This window comes from Buteo buteo, chromosome 6, assembly GCF_964188355.1.
Source record: "Buteo buteo chromosome 6, bButBut1.hap1.1, whole genome shotgun sequence".
In the NCBI taxonomy this organism is placed as follows: Eukaryota; Metazoa; Chordata; class Aves; order Accipitriformes; family Accipitridae; genus Buteo; species Buteo buteo.
Genome location: NC_134176.1, coordinates 31,875,163 through 31,890,370, shown reverse-complemented (window position 1 = coordinate 31,890,370; position 15,208 = coordinate 31,875,163).

The window sequence follows — 15,208 nt, the reverse complement described above, 5'->3', positions numbered from 1 at the left end:
CACAGACTTTTCCCTCTTTCTCTCACGCTGGGGGAAGGGGTGGTTGTTGAGCTGGTAATTTATTCACGTTTCCATACACATATTACCAGCAATGAGACTGTCTTTGTAAAGGAAAAAAAAACCACGCTAAAGTTGTCATGGATGGTAGCGAGACTGCCAAGGCCCCAAATATGCCTTTACCTTTGCCTGCTCCCCAGCCAGAGAAACCCTTTTGTTCACTGAGGATGTCTTTTACGCTAATCTTTGCACAGGCTCGTTCGGTACTGGATGTGTGGTGGTGGTTTTAGTTGTTTTTTTTTCTTTCTTTCTTTCTTTTTCTTTTTTTTTTTTTTTTAAAGCAGGGAATAATTCTGTTATCTGATACTTGTTTCCATGGTGGTTTATATGTCAAATCCTCAAGCTAAGCTTTTAGTATTTTTTTTTAAATATGCACGTTTCTAGAATGTTGCTGTGTCTTAGCATCGTTTCTTTAGCGTTTTCTGATTTAGAGTGTTTATGGGGGACGGGTGGTCTTTATGGAATTAAGGAGCTATTGTTATATTCCTAGTTGACGTTTGAGGTGATTAACTTTGCTCGCATAGATCGTAGGAGAAGAAATCTGCTCATCAAGAAACCTCCAATTACGATTTTAAGATTGCCTTCGCAAACGTGTTTGAGGGATAATAAACTGTAGCTCGAATCCACAACGCGGTATTTGGCCAACCAATTTTGGACATATTTTAAATATTTTTCTTTTGTTTCAGCAAAATAGCATCCGTTACGTGCAATGTGTCCTTACGAAAGGAGCTAAAAGAAAGTGAACAATAATATATTTTGCCTTAAATGGCACAAAACTACTCTTTGGGAGAGTGATAATTTTTTAATCCGGTACTTGAAAAAAATAGTTTAACCGGGACGTCATTTTGCTCTTTATAACTTCTTCTGATGATTATTAAGATTTATGTCAGAAATTATGATTCAGGTACACACCCCCTCACCACTTGTGTTAATACGAGGTCTCAATCACCACGTATTCACTATTCACTCAAGCAAAACTCCCACTGAACTCCGGTTACGTTTTGACTGAACAACATCAGAGTTTTGCTTAAGAAAGAACATTGAGAAAGACTCACTGTTTTATTAGTGACTATATTCTTTAATTGTTCATATTTTCCCTTAGGACGCAAAAAAAATAAATCTGCCTGTAGATAGTCATTGGTATGTACTTAATTGTATAATCGCGAATAATAACACCCGCCCAAGAAAGAAAGTATATGCGCGTACATATTACACGACTACAAATTCAACGAATGGCAATAAACATGTGTACGTACATACAGACACACACAACCCTGCAAAGGTGTCTATCCACGCACTAGTGTCTGTAGTAGCTTCTCGGCAGTTTTGTGCACTGAAACGTTCTTGTTTTGAATACCTCCCCCCCCCCCCCTCCTTCCCGCCCCGTGGTGAAGGTGCCTGGGTAAATGGGTCAAAAAGTGGTGGAGAACTGGGTTAGAAAGAGGTGAAGGTGAAGATCATTAGAGGTTTTAGGGCTGGCTGTGGCTGTTTTGCTGGGTTTGTGTGACTGTGCCCAGAGGGCGGAGTTCCTGCACATTCCTACCTCACCGGAGAACCTGCCCTCAACTCCACTGCAGCTACTCCAGAGAGATGGGACCCTCCAGAAGAAACCTGCCCAGCAATCCCAGCAAGCCTTCCCGCCAGAAGGGTAGGTGCACTTCAAGAAAACCTTCCCTACTTCTTCTCCCAACAGGCAGATCCATGTGATACGAATGAATAGAGATGACAGACTTCTGTCTAAACGTACTGTTTCCCCGTGCCCCCTGATAAGCAGATCGCCCGTGCAACCGAAGCACAGTTTCAAAGCACCAGTTACACCAAAACTGCGTGTGCCTAATGTTAGGATTTTTTTTTTCCTCTCTCTCTTTTTTTTTTTTTTTGGTCTCTTCCTCAAAGTGTTTCCTCCCCCGGCCTCCCCCCTCCCCCTCGGGCTCTATCGTTTCAATCGGTAAGTTGGAAGTTTCTTCGCCGGTTTAGCAGTTCTCATGGTTTATCTGTAGATTTTTTAGCTTGTTTTGTTAACGTGCTCTTTGTTTGCTTGTTTGCCACTAACGCCAGAGAAAGTCAGACGGGTGCAATGTTGTGTTTGCCTTTTTTAAGATGCCGGGAGAAACTGCCTCTACCTGCAAGAAAGGCGCACGATGGCACTTGGGGATGGGAATCCTCCGCCGGCACCGGGTGAGTGCGGATTTTACTCCTCTTTTACACTCAGGAATCAAGTAGCTCCACTCGTGGTTTGTGTCCGCTCGTGTCAGGACGGGAGGGACCGCGGTTCCCGCAACCCCCTGAGCCTGCCCTGCCTTTTTGGTCACGGTTGAGCGTAGAAATATTCTGGGGGCTAGGCAAGATTCCCCGCCACCACTCATTTCGGGGTGAAATTTGCTCCTTGTTCCACCTCTGCTGTACGAAAGACGATTTTAGCATGGCGGGTATAGGCGGGTTCCGTAATGAATTATTTCTAAAAAGTCTCAGCCTGCCGTTTGCGTAAAAGCTACGGGCTTCTCCTACATTTCGGGGGTTGTGTAAAGAGTGCTAATATCCCTAAATTCTCGGGAAAGCGCCTGAGAGCCAAAAATTCTGGGAGAGCACGGAGAAAGCCCTTGTAAGAAGCCGTACATCTCAAACTGAGCCGGGTTTCGCTCCGAGCGCTCCAGCGGAGCGAGCGCGCCCTTACAACCGCCGCCCCGACCACGGGCAATGTTCGTGTTCCTCGGAGAGCTCCACGCACTGCCTTTGTCCTCCCCCTCCCCAAACTCCGTGACTGCCTTCTGGATCCATGGAGATTTACGTGCGGCAAACCGAAATCTCGGGATAGGGGCGGAGGTTTAACCCCCTGATTTGCTCAGCTCGCTCACGCTTGCGGGTGGGGTGGCAGGCGTGCGGGTGCGTGGGCAGGACCCCGGGCCGGGGCCTCCGAGGACCGACGTTGTTCTTGTTTCGCTGTCCCGACGTGGCGGAGGGAAGGAGCAGCGGCTCGTGTCCCACCCGGCGGACGACTTTAACCCCCTTGCTCCTGCCTGTTGCGACCTCAGGAAACCAATTCGGTTTTTAAGATACGGCAAACTCGCTTTCCCGCGGTGCTGGGAGCTGAGACCCCTCAGCGCAGGGGGCAGCGGCACCGAGCGCCCCTCTCCTTCCCGCCGGAGGACGAGGCGCCGGCGCACCGGGAAGCGTGCACTCGCACACGCCCGGCACACGCCGGCCTTAACTTCTGACAGAACCCGCCGGCGCGTTTTCCGCCCGGCTCCGACCTGCCCAGGGGCGCCCCGTGGGTCCCGCGGGGCACGGGTGGAGCTCCCCACCCCCTGCTGTAGGGAGAGCGGCACCCGCGCCTCCCCGCGACGGCGGGCACCCGGCGCTGCCAGACCCCGGGCGGCCCCGCGCCCCGGAGCCGCGCCAGAAGCCGCCGTGCCCGGACACGAGTGTCCGCGGGGCGAGGCGAGGCGGGGGCCGGGCCGGGCCGGGCGGGGGGCGGGCGGGAGGGCGGTGGCGGTGCGCGTGCCGCGGGCTGGGGGCGCTCTTGCCTCGCGGGAGAGCGGCCCGGGCCGGCTGCGCGGGGGAACCGGGGGGCGCCGAGCCCGGCCGCCTCTCTGCGAGCCGGCGTCGAACCGGGGCCTCTCCCGCCGGTCCCGGCACTCACCTGCCGGTTGGTGCCACTGCGATGTGCGGGCGAGGGGCGTCCGTGCGGGGAGGGCTGGGGTCCGTGCCTCCCCCCGCCCCTTCGGAAAGGAGGAAAACCGTGAAGCGCGCTTCTCCGTGCGGACTGGGGGTTTGCGCCTTGGCGGCCGCCGAGAGACACATGCCGCCGTCGGGAGACGCGTTTTAGAGTCTCTTCCTGCCAACCGGTCCGGGATGCTCCGGTCCGGCAACGGTATCGCAAAACCCACCTCCCCCGCCGCTGGGGCAAAAGAAAGCAGCGAAAACTCGAAAAACAAAAACAAAGGAAACAGAACAAACGGCCAAAGTAAACAAATAGCCAAGGCAAACACCAGCAACTTCTCCCCCCCCCCCCCCCCCTTCTTAATACCGTGTAACAGAATACAGTATCAGGCTAGCGAATTAGACTTAAAGCGAGCGGATTTACTCTTCTCAGTCGAGGAAATGAATGCAAAGTCCGTTTCAAAGAATTATCTCTAGGGAGCTCGCCAAGCGTATTTGGGGTTATCCGTGATTTGAGAGGAAAGACTAAACGAGAGGGAGTCTGAGAAAAGCCTGCCATTGTCACCCTACCCTAAGGTGAGTAAAGCATCCCTGTAAAGTTAGCTCCAAAGGACTGCTTAACCTAAGCCCGAGAGGTGAAAGCTCTCCTCGCCGGGAGCCGCCTGGCCAGGGAGGCTGAATTTCCAGCTACAAAGGCGGCACGAAGCCCGGACTCTCTTGGGTTTATTTTTTATTCCCCCCCGCCCCCGGCGGTGGGGAATTCAGAGCGCTTTACAATGGATTTCGCAGGGGCATCTTTTACAGGGAGGGAGGAAGAGGTGAAGAAAGCCCTTCCCCTCCGGGGCGCTCCCGGTCCGCGGCGGCGGGAGCTGGCGGCAGCTCTCCCGTCCCGGCGGCGGAGGGATGGATGGGGTCTGCGGCGGCCGGTCCGCGGGGGGAGACCTCGCCGAGCTCCCCGTTAACTTGGAGGCCCTCCAAGTTAAGTCTTCGCCCTGCACTGGTCGGCAGTGGAAGGAAAAGAACTGGAGGCCCCCTCTCCGCCCCACCCCCCCTCCCTTGCCTGGTTTCCACCCAGCAATGAGCTGATCGCAAGTATTTAATATTAGATAGGCTCTTAAATTAATCATATCTAAGAGGAGGCAGGTATCTGCCAAAAAATCTGGCTGAAGTCGGGCTGTAGAGTGAAAAAAGCGGAATTCTTTCTCAGCCTTGGAAGATGGTTTAAAAAAAAGAGAAAGAAAAAAAAAAAAGAAGTTGCATTCCCATAAAAATAAGCACAACCTCATTGTGAAGCACTGCATGTCCCAAAAGGCTGCAATACTTTTGAGAATTAAATACGGGCAATATTCACTGGTTACCAGACTGCTCTTTTGAGCAAAAATCTCGGTGATGTTATACTAGAACCTGCGTTTTCCCCCTTTTTATGCTCCTTGCACAGCCAAACACGCTCGCATCCCCACACCAGTATATTCCAAATGGGGATGACGGCTCCGACAAGACTTCTCACTAGACCCGAACGAAACAAAGCTGGTACAGATTACTAGAGCTGTCTATGGAGGGATACGGTTTAAGCGCATCACGAAATTACTTAGAATATTTCTCATGCCACGGCTCATAGGTAGCTTTAAAACACGCTAGGGATAAGTAAATCTCCTCCTGGGTTTCTGAACTGCACTTCTGACGGCGAGTGCATCTGGAGGAGAGGATCACAGTGGTACAGAATGGCAAGGGTGTTTTTATTAGCGTGTACTATACATAAACTCATACGGGTCTATGAGAAAACAGACGAGAATTATGCAAATAAAAATCGCATTGTTGTTTTATCAATGAGCTTTTCCCACTATATCTATATCTCTATAGCCATACATACACACGGGTATATTATACATGTGTGCATATATGCACGTATATACTTGCCCGATCTTTTCTGAACGTGAAAAGTGTCCTCTAGCATTCATCAGAAAAGGCAACACTGCATGTTCCTTTTCTTGTTTGCTTGTTTATTCTGTTTGAGCAAGGTTGTTTGTTGTTCTGGGAAGCGTAAGTTGCCTTTAGTTATGTCATCACTATCATTTGCATTTAGACGGAAGGCTAGGATTTATTAGCTCTATTTTTGTTATTAAATCAGTGAAGGCAAAAGTACTAATAATTAAATACAGATCTCTGATTGCAGGTTGGAACAGCAAAATCGATTGTCTCTTCATCAATAAGACAAGTGTTGAGTAGCTTGCTATTGATTAGTATGTTTATTTATGCAGAACTTTAGGTATTTGCTTACATATTTCGGGTTCTTTGTCTGCTAATTATTATACCAGATTAGTTTGAAAGAAAGAGCTTAGACTGGGAAACACACTTGACAGATCCATTCTTAGCTAACCTGATAGTGGATTATTGCAATCCAATAAGTTTAACAAATTACTTATACGTGCTTGCCTTTCGAGCAATTAGGAAACCGTTTCAGATTAAAATCCCTTGTTGCATTCGGGGTCGGTTCATTTAAATAAAGGGGCATTCTGTTTAGATATTTTCCAAATGAAAAATAATTTCCCGGATCCGCAGAGGCTGAACAGGAGCTGGTGCATGCTTCGCCGTCCGGGCCCTTGGCTTCCTTTGTAAGTGTAAAACACCCTCCCGGCAACAGTGGTCCCTGGGGTTTCCTCACGGATGGAATTTAAGAATCGGAGGCAACCTGCATATAGAAATCAGGAATCGATATACTAAAGGACAAAATCAAAATAGGAAGCTCGGCATTCCAAAGTCGGAGTGCTCCAAAGCAGGTTGTATTTGAAGTGGCTTTTTGGTTTAGTGATTTAATCAGTTCAAGAGGAATCGCCCCGGCCTCTCTGCTAAATCGTCTGGTTTCCAGCCATCCCCTCCCAGGGCCGCAGAAGGCTGACATTTTGATATATTTTTTAATACGCTTCCCCCCTCCGTCCCCCCCGTCTCCCCCTCCCCAACACTGGGGATTTTCCTTCTGCGGCCGTTTCGGGGAGGGCTCTGCTTTATCAATATTTTTTCCTTCTCCGCTTCGACCGTGCTGGCACAGGCACCTCGGCGGCGGAGGGCGAGCTCCGGGCGGGATGGATGGCGGCGGGGCCCGGTGCGAAGGCCAGGTGCGGGGAGGGAAGGGCCGCCTCCCCCCGGCCCGGCCCGGCCCGGCCCGGCCCGGCCCGGCCGCGCTGCCCCGGCGGGACGCAGACCGCCCCCCCGGCCGCCCCCCCCGGCCCGTCCGGTGCTGCGGTGCTGGGCGAGCGGGACGCCCTTCTCCGCGACCAGCAGCGCTCTTCGTTTCTTCCTTGTCTTTTGCTTTCGGCAAGTTTTGTCGGGGCGGGTGGCGAGGGGGGGGGGGGGGGATTTTTTTTTTTCCTTCTTCTTTTACCTCCAGCAACTGCTGCTTTACAACCTGGAGAGATAAGACGGCCTCGCATCAGATGATCGCAGAGATAAGTAATCTCTCCCCTCGGCCCGTGGTATAGCTGACCGTATGCGCTTGAATCTTAGAGCGCTAAGTCTTTCCTGTGAATGAACGAGAAAACACTCGACAGGTCGTGAATAATCGTTTTAATGAGTGTGTAAAAGCGTGCGATGGGGTGCACGGAGCTGTCGGGTTAAACAAACAACTTGTACCCTGACGAAATCCGATTGTTAAAGTGCAAAGTGGTGTCAGTCCAATTTCCATCCCAGTTCTAAAAACCACAGATCTAAGTCGCGGGAGTCCAATTTTCCCCATTAAGAAAAATAACAATATTTTCTGAACGTAAGTGCGATCGTCCCGAATGTTAGCCTTTGACGAAAAAAAAAAGACCAGTTGCATATCCCAAAGGTACCGAAGTTCTTTATATTATTTTTTAGTATTTTTAAAGAAATTAGTTAAAAAGTGTGTATTTGACATTTTCCTAGATATTATCGGATCAATGCGGTAAATATTTTCCTTTTTTGTGTTCCCCCCCCCGTATGTTTTTTTCACAGATCACTGGAGGCAAACATCGAATTAATTGGATCTCAATGACTGAGGTTGGTAACTCTGTATCGAACCAAGGTTCTCTCTGTCATAGTGTCCAGGTGTTTACAAGACATTTCAGGCGTTTCTAGAAAAGGTAAATCTGAAGAATGCATATCATAAAATTAAAAAGGACGTTACAATATTGTATACTCCAAATCCAAGTGATCTTACTCCTGTGTGGGGAGGTAACACTCTGTGGTCTGTAACAGTCTATCCAGAGACTATAAATTCCGGAGAAAAATTTTGGAGTGGTTTTGCTGTTGTTGTTTGGGTGTGGTTTTTTTGTTTGTTTTGGTTGGTTGGTTGGTTTTTGTTGTTTGTTTGTTTGTTTTTTAAGAAAGCCTGCCATCAGACTAGCCAGGGCCTTGCACTATTCTGAAAATGCAAACCCCACTCCTTTAAGTCCACTGATTATTTTCTAGGGTTAGTAATGACGCATATTGCTAATGTTTATTGTTCCTAAAGACTTCCAGACCAACTACAGGTCTGGTTCTCTCTGTGAAAAGTCATTTTCAGATGTGTCCTCCCTTTCTTTGAAAATACCGGTTTGAGAAAAGCGAGACAAGGCAACCCCGGCTGGAAAGCAATGCTTTTTAAAATTTCTCTCCTGTTCTGCTTAATACTCGAATTTTCAAAAATAATATGTCATTGGAAAATAAACGACATGCCAAAATGTATTGCTAGGCTATAGACTTAATGGGGACCCAATGCAGTTTCCAGTGATACGAATGGGAAATTTAGTTTTGATACTGGTGGAAGTTGAATCTGGCCGTTCATGGACTGAATAGGAGTATCCAGATGGCTTTGGTCTCAAGCCGATCTCCAGCGTTTGTAGCATTTGGAGTTAAAACATAGATTTTTTTTTTTTCCTCACCAAGGCAATTTCACCACTAGAAACGATGTAGGCATTGAGAATGAATATCGTTCAATTTCGTGTCCCTAAGCGCGACAGAATCGCCTTTGCATACCTTCCTCTGAAACCGGTGTTAGAAAGAAAAGAGAGAAGAAAAGAGAGTGAGAGAGGGGGAGAAGGAAAAAGACATAACTCAGCCCCGCTGGATTTGGTAGCGGATCTATAACTAATGAGCCATACGATCACATAACAGTATTTAACAAGCCTCTGAGAAATGTTCTGGGCATTTTCAAACATGGGTTTGTTCAGTCTATATGACTTGAAACACGTCGGTGCCGGGACCAGTCTGAACGCTGAAGACTGTCAAACCCGAAATGTTGTTCCCACTGTTTTCCTTAACTCCATGCGGGCGAAAAAGGGGATGTAGGCTCAGCCCCACGGAGGAAAGATAGAGGAGAATGAAAGACAAAGAGCAAGGACATGTGCCTCCCAAGCACAACAGGACAGAAGGCTGCATCCTGAGAGCTAGGGAACATTTCTCATCCCAATGAAAGGCTAATGCCCTCCTCCTGCAACTGCAATTTCCTTTGCAACAAAAACGTGCGTAAAATGGGCACGGTGGATAGTAAAGACCTATCAGTTTCCCGCTGTAGTTCTGCTAATAAATAAACTTCTAAATGTTTAAAACAGTCTATCTGTCACATTCACAAGATAGGTACTGTAAATTCCTGATGCAAATATACAAACAGAGATCCAAGAGGTTGCCTCTGTTTTTGTATCTCTCTCTCACAAGAAATGCACTATCAAAACATTAATTATATTTGAAAGGGAGCAGATTATTTGTTTGAGAAAGAATTACATTCTTGAATTTATATTCCACGCAGATCTCTCCTCCTGTCTGCTGAGAGGGTTGAACTGTAAATCTGTCTCAAATGATGTACCCCTAAAATGTAGGTAGGTGTGTCACATTAGAGTAGTAGAGAGATGGGAGATAATCTGTAGGTGCTTTTAGACACCTCTGTGGGATGGGTCGTTAGGGAATGTTGAAATCAACATGAAATTGCAAATCTAACATGTGAAGAACATACACCCTTATTCTTTGACAATGGAAATACAAACACACAGAGTCATGCAGAGTCAAACCTAGTTAGTTATTAAACACTGTGACTCACAGGAGTTTGGGCCCACAGTCTCTGTTGTGGTTTTTTGTTTGGTTGGTTTTTGTTTTGTTCGTTTTGGTTGTTTGTTTGTTTTGGGTTTTTTTTTGTTGTTGTTGTTTTTTTTTTTTTAAATGGCACATGCACATCTTGCGGTGGAGCTACCAACCATGTGAGTCATCAGCCATCATTTAAAGATTTTACTTTATTTCCTGCTTTTTAAAAAGACTAATAAAGGGGTTAAACAGATGCCCTCGTATCTCTACCTTTCTTCTGAAAAATGGCGATCTACTGGAACTTTTTTAGGACCCCCTGAAATGCTGTCCTCGGCATCTCCTTTTTCCACTCCCTGCTAACCAGCCACTCAGTATTTCCTAGGCTACCTTCAGGCGCCGTTAACTATCTCAGCAGCATCGTTCTCCAGCACTGCAAGCATTTTGGCAAGGACTGATGTGAACAGCCCAGTCAGAAAGGTGTCTGGGGCTGTCGCGTCCCGCTTGGGGAAATTCCTCACTAAAAGGGGACCCTTAGCTCGGGCCCCGGGGAAGCTGCGTTAGCAGCAGGTCCCGCAGAGGTGGACCCTCTTCTCTGTTCCTGTATTTCTTGAGCCCTGGGAAAACCGAGCCATGGGGCCTGAAGGGCGGTCGCAGGGAGCACGGGGGGATACGGGGGGGGGGCGGGCTTTTCTGCCTGCGGCTGTGCCTGGGATGTGCTCTCTCCCTGATTAGGTATCTGTGGAGGAAGAAGGTGACGTGACGAGAAACGCCTGACAGCCAAAGTGGGGAACTGTCCAGGAGAAGGATCCGTGATGAATGAGGTCTGCGTGGTCATGATGCAAAAGCAGAACAGGACAGTGTGCTGGCACCAAACGCCGGTTTTTTGTTCGCTAGAACCAAAAAGAAAAATGCGGGGGGAGGCAGTGGGGGTTGGGAGGGAGAGATGGGAGAAGTTAGTGGCTGTCTGGAGTGTAAACACGAGTCCCTCATCCCGGGAGAAGGGAAGGCTGCGCTTGCCAAACGCGCTAGAGCCCAGGGGAGAGGCAGAGGCACCGCCGGACCCCTCCGAGATGCCGCCGTGAAATCCGGATCCAACGCGAGCCGAAGGACAGTCCTTTACCAAGTGATCGGTCCCGAAAGCTCCCAGGCAGATGTCCGAGGTTAAGCCAGGCTGCTCGGTAACTGCTGAACAGTCACAGGGAACAAGACCTGCCCCGGGGTAGGGGATCGGATACGGGGGACAAAAGGGGAGAGACGGGATGACATAACCCAAGACCCACTAAAACTGCAAACGCGGTTTGGTTCCTCGGGTAACTTCGGGCAGATCTCAGGCTTCTTCCTCGGGCTTGGCGGGGAAGGCTGCCGTGGCTGAGCCTGTAACTTCTTGCGTTGTTTTTGACCGTGCACTGTATTGCCATAATGCCAATAAACGCTTTAAACGCGTCTTAACTAGCGGCCAGCAGACGCTCCAACCTCTCAGGCCCGGACTAAGCGAGGTCTGTCCCGGCCCGGGGCGGCGGGGTCGCTCCCTGCCTTCGGGTGCGCTCCGTGCCCTGGGAAAACGTGGATGGGTGGATGGACGGGGGCCGTTTGCATCGGCCGCTGGGGTTTCTTTCCTTGGAGGGGTCGGTCTTGGCTTGCAAGGGGCCGCAGAGGCAAGGGCTCGCTCGGTTTCAGCGGGCTCAGGATTTCAGGACCCGATGTTCAGGGGCCGGAGACACCCCTGCCAGGATTTTGCCCGACTTAGTGGCTGCTTACGAGGAGAAGCAGCTCTCCCGGGGACGAATTCCCTGGGGTGAAGCATGGCCCGTATCGCTCACCCTTCCAGCAAATGCCAGCAGATGGATGCAATTAAAGCTCGGCGGTCCTCCGCGGCCGGACACCGATACAGGGTGTGAGAGGGTTGGCCATTATGCAGTGCCTATGGGCTGGTATTCACCCCCGGCGGCTGCAGCAGGGGGGAGGAACGACACGGGGGTGCTCCCAGCTTCCCTGTCCCACGGCAAGGGGAGCCCGGCAGGACCCCCACAGTTCAGGAGAGAAAAGGCCAGAAAAAGCGACAACGAAGGAAAGCTCCACACACGTGTCAGGAGCATTCAAATTTCGATGTAATGTTATTAATAATCATAAAATCCCAGCAAAACAACGGCTCTCTTATAAAGGAAATCTGAGGAGCGCAGTGAGCTAACTGAAAGCTCTGTTTCCAAGGCAAGGCAGGATTAGTTCACTGCACATAATAGCCAGTGTGTAGGAATTGCAAATGAACATCACCAGCAGTGCTGCAGTTACCCTTCTTAAATTAATATCGAGCTGGCTTCTCTGCACAACGTGCAAGGAACGAAGATTTTAAATTATATCTCTCTCTATATATATTTCCCCAAGTTTAATCTAAGAAACTCCTTTCCCAGTGTAGCCAGTCAGCAGTGGAAGATGTGGGGTAACGCCCCCACGACCCGTTTTGCGGGTTAAAAAACCCCATCGACCGAGGACACCCCCCCCCCGAAGCCCCAAACCAAACCCGACACCCTCACGGGCGCGGGGTGAGCCTGGTCCCCGGCCACCGAGGACGCGCGGCCGTGCGGCGGGCCGCCGGCGGGCACGGCTGCCTCGGCCGGCCCCGCCGCCGAGAAGCTCCGCGCCGCTCCGCGCCGCTCCGCGGGGCCGGGCGCCGCTCCGCGGGGCCGGGCGCCCCAGCGCTCCCCCTGCCCGGGGTCGGGCCCCGAGGAGCAGCGTCTCGGCCGGCTTCCCGCGGCGGGGGCTGCCGCCGCCCGCTCTCCCCGTGTGCCCTTGCAGGCGCAGGCCCCCAAACCTGGGCTGAACCGATACTTCGATCCCGTCATCAGGCATGCGAAGGGGGGAAAGCAATACATTTGATCCTCCGCTGCAAAGAGGGGAGAGAGAACGCTGCGAGCTCCAGGGCTCTTTCAAACACTTCAGGAATTAATGGGGGAGGGGAAGGGGCTAGGAAGGAGAGATGCATTAAAAATGGTAAAATAAAAACATGATAGGAAGATATATTTACTGTCAGCTCAGAGCCAAAACATTTATGCTCCCACGCCTTTTTTTTTTTTTTTTAGCAAATCGGAACTTAAGTGATGCATTTTAATTATTTTAGGAAAATAAGCAAGAAGGCTCTTTTTCAGAGTCTCAATACATAGCAGCAGAGTGTTCTGTGCTGATGAAGTCTCTGGCTCATGATGGCCTCATCTATGCAGCCACTACTGTGAGCTCTGAAAACCTGGGAAGAATGGGGTGTTACTGGCAATTTCTGAAAGGGACTATCCATTATTTTTAGGGTTTTCTGAAAGTCAACATGAAAAGAATTTTCTGACAGTCTGAGAGGTGAAAAGAGGGCCAATATTTTCCTAAAGCTTTATCTCAGAATGATGGGTGCCTAAATCTCACTATTGTTTTAAGCGTGAAGTTAGGAGCGATTTTCCTTATTTTTCAAATAGTTGTTTCAACTCTGTTGAAAGTAGTGGGGAAAAGATACGTGTTTCTGTGACAGAGAAGGAGCTGGATGCCTTGCAGTCTCTCAGATCAGCTTGGTGATTCCCCCCCCCCCCCCACTGCCTGATCTAATCCCTGACAACTTTCTTCCTGCATACAATGTGTCCCTAATCTTCAACAGATTGCAGAGACCTTCCTGAAGGAGAGTGATACTTGGAAAAGCCACTTTTTATTTTGGGGAGAGGGGAGGAGGGAAATACTCCCTTCACCTAGAAGTAGAACCTATTTGAGTGTAGTCAGAAAAAAAGAAAAAAGCAAAAGCAAGTGAGAACACAGAAGAAGAGAGTCCCTTTAAGTTCACATTTAAAGAAAATCACGAACCAGTGTATCACAATTGTAGGGAACGCTAAACCACACACACTGGGAATTCTATAGCAGAAAACATTAGTCATAATCTCCCTTTGTAAAAAAAGCAAATCAATGATGGGTTTCAGTTCTCTGTTTTCAGAAACACCTAAAGCATTTAAGGCCAGCAGGGCTTAGTCCACCATTTTCCCTTCAACCAGGATGCCACCCCCCATCTTTGCTAAAGATTTTCATTATGTTTCTGATGCTCCTCTCCTCTCCACCAACTTCCATTTTGGATGGGGTATATTCTGTCACCCAAACACTGCAGCCAGTTTCTGTCAGCTTAAAATGACCTGAGTGAAAAGTGCAGAGTACCTATAGGCAAGTTCCTTTCTTTCTCTTTGCAGTGTGTTTCTACTGCATCTTCAAGACTCACCAACGAAAGGCCCAGAGTTGTTGCTTTGGAGGCTGTGCCATCAGTCTGAGGGGTGCAGAAACTGCAAAAAAGTAGAGAACCAGGAAAAGTCACATGGTTTCGGTTCCTGATTCAAGCAGAACAGCAGCATCAGCAACAACAGCGACAGCAACATTAAGACCATACCAAGAAAAAAGAGAGAATGAAGAGGAAAGAAATCCTAACAGCAGTGAAGGCAAGCAGGTAGAAGTGCTTTACAGAGCAGGGCGATACTACTGATTTCCAGCCTATGTAATTCCTGCCCCAAAGATGGGGCAGGCCACAGCTTGTAGTATCCAGAGAGCTAACAGCAGAAAAGAATGCTGGTCTATGGGTGTCTGAGCACTGTCTCTGTTTTGCAGCACGTGAAGCCACCTCTGTGAATGTCTCTAAGAGTCTCCTGACACATCCATGCCCCTACAAGCAAAGCACAAAAGTGCTTGTTGCCTTGTTTTCATGTAGATCCTGAAGATGTCCTGACTTTCCCTGTACATCTCCACCTCTATTGAAACTATGAAATACAGTGTTGTTGGTTTACAGGAAGAAACTTGGGCATCAGGACTTCCATAAGGAGGTGTGTGAGCAGATGCATACAAGATGGGTGTGTGAGAAGGAAGTGGCCCAGCTGCCTTATCCTCTCCAAAGAACTTCCTCACCTTCTCCTGCGACACAGTGGACTCCTGGCACTTCCATTTTCTTTCCTCCTCCTCTGGAGTCCATTGAATCTTTGCCTCCTTGCCTGATGGTCCTGGATTATCACAGGGACAAATAGACTAACACTAAAAATCTGTAAAATTAGGTCTGAATGTTCTTGAAATTGTCATGATTGATGGTTTGATGGAATCTGGTGGAAAAGATTCTTCGATTAAATGCTGGAAGCCCTGTGAATCACCATTTGATGCCAAGTTTGCCAAAAATGTAGAGAATAATGTAATCTGAGGAATGTCCTTTCATTGACAGGGAATAGATGATCTAACAGTATCTTTCATCTGTACATTTTTAGAATTTATACTTTCACAAAAATGTAAGCCAAATTAGCATACTAGCTTGGGATACTCATTTAAAAAATCAGTTATTGAAGATTTTGGGGGGCATCATACTTAGCTGAAGCTGAAAAAGAAGCAGCAATGAACAATGTTAACAATGCTGAACAATGTTGACTTACAGAGTGCTATCATTACACTTCAAAAGTAACATATTACTGCCAAGAAACTGAGTTTTTCAATCTTC